Genomic DNA, 8,582 nt, shown 5'->3' on the forward strand with positions numbered 1-8,582 from the left:
AATATATTGATTTTCATTATTCAAGGAAATTCACTGCCTAATCTATCCCTTACAATGTTCTGCAATGAGGGTGTTCAGTAGAAGTGTTAATAGGGTTGGGAGTATTTTTGGCACTCCCGCGCAAAACTTGATGTAATGGTGTTTTCCGCAATTCTTCCGGCAGTGCCTTGGGAAATCTGCGAAGTGACCAGTCAATTCTAGGCCTTCTCGCGCTTGAGACGACTTAAAACGTTAATAGTTATGTGAGATCTTAGAGATTTTTACATTAAAATAAGCTTTAACCAGTAATCTGCACTTTTACTTCCTACCACCTTAGCCTTATACTGCACCTGAACATCTTACTAAACAAAGTTCATTACGCACAATCAGAAAAAGATTTAATTGGAAGAACAAGATTTTGGTAGAATCAACCCTAGAATGTGGTTTTCTCAGAGACAAAAAATATTTAGTTGACCCAAGACGATTTTTGGTTAGTTAAATTTGGTTCATTATACCACATATTTTGGTTGGTCCAAGCAAAGCTTTTTGTTAATCCAAAACAAATATTTTTCTAAATTGAAGAGTTTATTTCAGTTATTTTTAATAAGTGTTTTTGTTGATCTAATAAACAATTTTTGTTTATTTAACCAAAACTTGTAATTCATCCAACTATAAAGGAGCCATGAGAATTCACATTGTAAATGGTTTAACATTGAATTCTGTCATCTTGTGTGAAGTATTTAGTAGTTCATTTAACTACTTAATATCACAAGACAAGAAAATTCCACTGCAGGCCATTTGAAATATAAATTGTGCAGTATCCGTGGTTTATTTGATTAAAAAATTGTTCTGTTTTTGTACCAGAAAACATAATCACACAACTGTATAGGCAAGCACACAGATTAAAGTAATCTTGCGTATTTTTTACGTAATCAATCAATCCCAATCGATTCAGATTTCGGGTCACTTATTTTGATGGGGATCACCGAGATGCAAACGGATTACCTTTGTATGTTCTTTTATGCGACACTGCGAACTCTCATACGTGAACTTTCATCGTGAATTGGAAGTTGTCAACCAAATGAAGGTTTTTTTCATTTAAACAAAATGTTTTCTGAAATCAACCCAATCCGGTCAACAAAACGAATTAATTTAAAGAAAAATGTTTCGGGGTACATCATAGCTAAATTCTATTTTCGTTGTTCAGATAAAAATTTCCACAAAAAGTTAGTATACAATGTGACGGACACCTTTTAAACAAATTAATGAATTTCCTTCAAATAACATGCTTCTCAGTAATACGCATATCTCTAAACGTATGCGTGACTGACGAATATATGCATGCGCTATTTCTGCCCAGAAAAGAAAGTTAGATCTACTCTACGGGGTAAAGGAGGAAATGAGATTGCGTATGGAGGGTCTAAAGAGTGAAGGAACGCCACGATTTTATTCGCCTCGGCCGAAACTTCATACCAAGAGCGTGCAGGCGAGCCAAAATAGATGCATGCACCTGTCCTGACAGAAAAAGAGAAATTTAGCCCTCTCAGGCACGTGTAGTGCAAAATGTAGAGGGACATGTTCACTGAAATGTAACAAATTTAGATTTTCAAGACTGAAAAGTCAACGAAGTTTATGCAATTATAGTAATCGTGTTTTTCATAATTCTAAAATGTATTCGATCTCTTAAGAATTCTTTCCCTTATTTAAAAATTAGAACCTCAAGTTATAAGGCAGCGTTTCAATTCTTAAGCTGGTACCTCTGCAAATTTTGGTATGTACATTTACCGCGTTTTTGGCGGTTTGGATCCCACCTTAAGTTGTAATCCAAAAAATTTTCGTTCAAATTACGAGACCCGCTCCCGGCGAAATCCTGCATATATGCATATATATATGTGTGTGTGTTCTAAAGTTTTTATGAATGTACCGCCAGGTCACTGTTTTTTTAGGACTACAGCACTGAGAATAAGACAAACTCGGAAGAGCGCTCTCGAATATTAGTAAGTAAGAGAGTCTAGCGATGGACCGAGTGGAGACAAGCGTAAACGATGTCAGCCAATCAAAGCTTTACTGAAATTCCTTAAATTTATTAATCACTCAGTTTATTTGATGCAAAGATCGTTATTACAATAAATTATGATAATTTAAAAAGTTACAATTGAAAAGCAAATTTTCCACAAAGAGCACAAAATTATTTTCAAATCTCGATGTTAGGATATTTGATTACGTTAATATATGGTGCTTGGAATTTGAAAAATGCCATCACTATAAAAAGTTAATGAAAAATTTAATAGTAAATCAATTTGGGTGCCAGCATTTACTTCATAAGTGCGATACATTTCTGGATCTCATTATCTAGTTTAGCAGGATGGAATATCGCTGTGCTGCCGCGTCGCAGACCCATGTTCGATTCCCACCAGCATTATATGAATCACATTTTTCTCTATCAGCTTGTAATGTAATATCCCTGCATGAATATAATAATGTATAAACTATACTCGTATATAAACATGTGTACTGTAGAATTGCTATTTAAATAAGTATGATAGTTAGAAACAGTTCAAAATCCCATGATAAGTCTGCATTTAGGTCATATGCTTGTGTAAATGATGCATTTGTTGTAACCCTCAACGCGACGCGGTGCATGATGGGTTTATTTTTTTTCGTCTCCAAATCTGACTGCACCAATTTTTACTAAGTCGCGTCTACCGGTCTCTCTCGACATTACTATAATCCTTTCCAAATATTGCAATCTTCTATGCAGATAATGATGCAAGAAATTTAGAATTTCCTTCTGCCGAAATTAGCTACTATTTACTCGTTAGTTACTAGTTATTAGTTACTAGTTACTACTCGAAGCAGTAAACATTACAAAAGTTCCGGTATGTTGCTCCATTGCAAAATAAAAATAGTAAAATCTATTTTGATTTTTAGCAAATTTTACAGCAAAAAGTTCCTCCGTGTAACTCTTTTTGATTTATTTCATCAAAATTACTAATTATTCTTTCTATTAATTAGGAGTTGCGCGATCGTGTGTCTACTCAAGATCATCAAGTGAATTTAGTCAATAACTTGGGTGTTGTATACATATGTACATTCATTATTATAATATAGAGGCGAAATTTTAGCAAAGCAGTGTCTACTTAATGCCCTTTGTTTTCGGAAATTTTCTTTTAATTTTTTTATTCGGGACAGTCAATGTGATTTCCGAGGGGTTGGGAAGAGTCCTTAAGGCGCTTCCTCAGGCTTAAAAATTAGCCCATGTATTACTCTGACAAGTTTTTCTCCTACAATTCTGAATTGTATGATTTCACATTTCAACCACAGACTATAAATGCCTAAATGCCGAACCTATCAGAGCGCTTTTTTCGAAAAATGGCCTGGTTCTTGTTTTATTGCAATTAATTGGAAATTGATGCATTTTTTGGGCCTGGGATATAGCGAACCGCCACCATAAGTGTACTAATGGCGAACATAGTTCGTAGGCCCTCTGGCTGGCTATGGAACAGCGGGTGGTCTAGAGCAGTGGTCGGCGAACTTTTTGCTTAATTTTCAGGTATGGCCAGGCTCCACCCGACTTAATTTTTTCTACTACTTTTCGGTCTATTCATGTACCTCAGTGCGAGTTAGCTTACTCCAGCAAGGGTCTTTTGTCCACAGAAATGTCAAAGTAGGGAAATTTTAAAACTTTTAATTTTTCAATTAGCAATTTGAAAATAGCATTATCAGTATCTACGAATTTTTCCGATTCCAATGATATATTACTTGCCTACAAAAGTTAAAAATTTGAAGGAGTTTATAATCAAAAACATCAGATTGACAGTCAATTTAATACTAAATACTTCTCAAACTTTCAACCTTTATAAACAAATTACATGTCTTTGGAATCGGAACTATACGTAGGTTCCAAATATATTACTTTTAAGTCACTGATCGCAAAATTACGAGTTTTTTAATCTCACATTTTTGTCCCATTTTCTAACAAAGGACCCCTGAGGAAAGGGGTGGTCTGGCCAAGCAGGCAGGTACTGCCCTGAGAGTAGGTCACAGGGCAGCCAGGGCAGGCTACCCTGCCCAGGGCAAGAGCGTACCGACCACTGGTCTAGAGCAGTAATTCCCAAACTAGTACCGCCGGCAGGGGGATGCCACCCGGGGCTGGGCAGCCCCCGAGGGGGAAGCCAGCCCGTGCCCAGCCACTTGACAGCCCCCTCGCTATGAGGCCCCTTCCTTGTCATGGGATTTAAGGCTGTTTCAATAACTAAAATCCTAAAGATATGGCTCAATTCAATTCTAATTATCTGAACCATTTTCCTGAGGTAATTTTAAGAAAATGAAAAAAAAGTTGATGAAAATCGGTTAACATTTCGAGTAATTAAGCATATCTTTAAGAACATGCAAAATTACAAGATCTTTCAACTGGCATTAAAGATATTAACTGATTTTCATCAACTTTCTTTTCATTTGCTTAAAATTGGATTAGGAAATTGATTCATCTCATTAAAATTTAATTTATTCACATTTTAACACATTTTAATTTTTCTCAATTGGTTCTAATTCTCTCAGGTGAAGCAAAGTTTGTCACTTTCTGGGGAGCGGCAGAGCCGCCAACCTCACATTTTTTCACACTACCCTGTCGCCAAGGGGAACACTTGACTGCTTCACTGCTTGACACACCATGCTTCACGCGAAATTATTAGAACCGGTTCAGAAAAATTAAAATGTGTTGATATATTAATAAATTAAATTTTAATTAGTTAAATCAATTTCCTAATCTGATTTTAAGCAAATGAAAAGAAAGTTGATGAAAATCGGTTAATATCTTCAATGCCAGTTGACAGTTCTTGTAATTTTGAATGTACCTAAAGATATGCTTAATTACTCGAAATGTTAACCGATTTTCATCAACTTTTTTTTTATTTTCTTAAAATTACATCAGGAAAATGATTCAGATAATTAGAATTGAATTCAGCCATGTCTTTAGGATTTTAGTTATTAAAACAGCCTTAAATCTCATGATAATGAACGGGTCCTCATAGCGGGGGGGCTGCCGGGGTGACTGGCCCGACCGCGGTCGGGCCGCCGACCGTCGGCACTAGTTTAGAAATCGCTGGTCTAGACCAGCGATTCCCAAACTTGTTATGCACTTTCTGGGGAGCGGTAGGGGCCCCACCCTCAAATTTTTTCACAATACTGGAACCCAAGTGAGACACTGGACGCTAGTCGTTCGTGCTCGGTTGCTTGCTTCGCTGACCTTTTCGTTGTTAGAGAATTAGAGCCGGTTGAAAAAATGAAAAGTTGGTTAAATATTAATCCATAGAATTTTAATAAGTTCCGTTAGATTTGTTAGATTATCAAATAAACGTTAAAAAAAGGTAGAGAAGATAGGATCATAACTTCAAGAGTTATCACACTTTTGTTGCATTCACAAGATTTGTTAATATTTCATTTATTAGTTCGGATATTAACCGATTTTCAAAAACTTTGTTTTCATTTTCTTTAAATTATATCACGAAATTCATTCAGCCAATTAAAATTTAATTGAGCTAAGTCTTTATAATTTCAGTTATTGCAAGTTCATAACAATGAAAGGGTCATTCGTGGTAGGTACACGAAAGTCGAGGAAAGTAGCCTTCTGCTCGCAGCGGGGAGCCTACCTTGGAGCCTGCCTAGCTGCCCGGCCCGGGGTGGCATCCCCCTGTCGGCGGCAGCCTCATCGGTCGGCGGCACTAGTTGGGGAATCGCTGGTCTAGACTCTAGAGCAGAGATTCCCAAACTTTTTTTGCATTTTCTGGGGAGCGGCAGGGACCCCACCCTCAAATTTTTTCACAATACTGGAACCCAAGTGAGACACTGGACGCTAGTTGTTCGTGCTCAGTTGCTTGCTTCGCTGACCATTTCGTTGTTAGAGAATTAGAGCCGGTTGAAAAAAATGAAAAGTTGGTTGAATATTAATCAATAGAATTTTAATAAGTTCCGTTAGATTTGTTAGATTATTAAATAAATGTTAAAAAAAGGAAGAAGAAAATCGGATAATAACTTCAAGAGTTATCGCACTTCTCTTGCATTCGCAAGATTTGTAAATGTCATTCGTGGTAGGTATACGAAAGTCGAGGAAAGCAGCCTTCTGCTCGCAGCGGGGAGCCTGCCTCGGGGCCTGCCTAGCTTCCCGGCCCGGGGTGGCTTCCCCCTGCCGGTGGCAGGCTAATCTGCCGATGGCACTAGTTTGGGAAACGCTGCTCTAGAGTGTCATTTTTTCGACGATACTTAAAACATCATAAATCTAGGATCGAGCCGAGAATTTAGATTGAGTGCCTGTCATGCCTCCCTCAACTTTCCTATTGTTAGAGATTACAGTTGGTTGGAGGAAATTGGAAATGAGAAAATATTAAGTAATTTCATTTTAATACTGTGCATTCGGTTCTTACATAACGATAAGACGATAAAAAAAAAAGAAAGAAGAAAATCGGTTAATCCGTTCAATTTCTGGATACACCTTTTTTCTCTCTTCTCCGATTGTACGACAAAAAATACTGAACGAAAAAGATGCTGCGCCCATAATTGGAAACTGTTGAATGGGAAAAGTATGGAATTTACATTTATTTTATTTCCATTTTCTTATTCATTTCATTTATTCATTAATTAATTCATTTACTTATTCACTTATTCATTCTTTCATTTCATTATTTTAATTTCATGGTGGCAAGTTTAAATTGAATACTCTGCAATCAAAGAGAATCATAATTTTCCAATCTTTTTTTTTAATCTTTATTTGTTTCAAATACAACTGCTTGCGTCAAAATAAATGTGTTGTTTTGGTAAGAATTTATCAACTATTTTGCTTCAAGACTCACATCATTTGGTTCCATTTCATTGCTTTTCATTAGAAAAGTTAAAATATTATTAACAGAAAGCGGAGGAGCCTTCTTTTTCGGGTTGGGGACCTAGCCATAGAATTATAAAATTAAGTGGCACAATGTCTACTGTTTATACTATGTTAAAATTTAATAAAAATTATAAATATATTTCCAATCGATTTACAAGATAAAGTCTTTGCGAAATAAATCCATACTATTAAATTTTATTTTCAACACCCCCCCCCCCCCCCCCCCCCCCCCCCCCCCCACATATCCGTCGTCTTTTTCATACAAATAATTCTTAGTGGACAATTTGAATATTTCCAAATTTCTTTTTAAACAATTTTAAATTGTTTACAGGAATGTAAATTATTTAAGAAATAATTTAATCCCAAAAAATGGAACAAACAATCGTATTTTCTGATTGAAATGTAATGGTTTGTCATTCTTTGGAGTAGCACATTTTTCTAAAAACACTATATCATTATTTAAGCAATTATTTATTGCTTTTTTTAAATATCTGAACATTGAGCTAGAGATGTCCACTTTTTCTAAATTGGTATCCTATGCTACGTTTTGTTGAATAATTACGTAATTTTTATACATTTCTTTTGATGTTTAATAAATTTCTATTCGTTTAAACAATCCTAATTTGCTCAATCAGTTTGTTTACAATAACTAAATAGTGTATTACATAACTATATAGTGTATATAGAGAATAGATGACCTAGTTTTTAATTGTTTAAGCAAATATAACTTGTTAAAATCATTGCTTTTTGAAAAATACTTTTTAAATCGTATTTTCTGCGTCAAACATAATATTCAATGATATCGAGGACTAGTAAATTCTGCTAAAATCTTAATGTTATTGTTTTTGAAATTAATTATTGCTTTTTTTAAAATTTATGTCAAATTAAGTATGGATGATTTACATCAAGAAAACGTCAACAACAAACAGAATACGACAACATCTACAAAAAGTTGCTTAGAATAACAATGTAGAAGAAGTGGACATCTCTTCCTCACTTTCAGAATTTTTGGAAATTAAACAATAAATAATTGTTTAAATAATTACATAATGTTTTTAGAACAATTTTCTACCCCCAAACAATAATAACAATTACATTTAAATCATAAAATACGATTTTTTTCTACATTTTTTGGAATAAAATAATTGTTTAGATAATTTGCATTTGCTTAAACCATTGGAAATTGTTTTAAAACTCATGGAAAATTGGATACTATTCCCATTTAACAATTTTTAATTTTGGGCGCATGATCTTTTTCAGGATTTTTGTCGTGTAATCGGAGAAGAGAAAATACACGTATATCCGTTATTTTTACGGTCCATATTTCTAACTTCCTTGCATTTGCTTCTGTCTTTCCATAAAGACCACGCTAAATCATCCGTCAATAATGATCACCTCTTACAATAAACATTAGAGTGTTATTGGAGTGCTTTTTTAGTAACGATACTTTAAAGTTTAAACAGTTTAAACATCGCAAACCCAGGATCGAGCCAAGGATTTAGATTGTGTGCCTGTCATGCCTCACTCAACTTTTCTATTTGTTAGAGATTACAGCTGCTTGAGGGAAATTAAAAATAATTAAAATGTTAAGAAATTTAATTTTAATGTTCTGTATGACGTTCATTATATAACGACGAGACGATTCAAGCAAGATAGAAGAATATCGGTTAATCCGCTCAATTTCTGTTGAGAGTTTTGATAATTTTTCATATAATTACATAAC

Source organism: Belonocnema kinseyi, chromosome 5, assembly GCF_010883055.1.
Source record: "Belonocnema kinseyi isolate 2016_QV_RU_SX_M_011 chromosome 5, B_treatae_v1, whole genome shotgun sequence".
NCBI lineage: Eukaryota > Metazoa > Arthropoda > Insecta > Hymenoptera > Cynipidae > Belonocnema > Belonocnema kinseyi.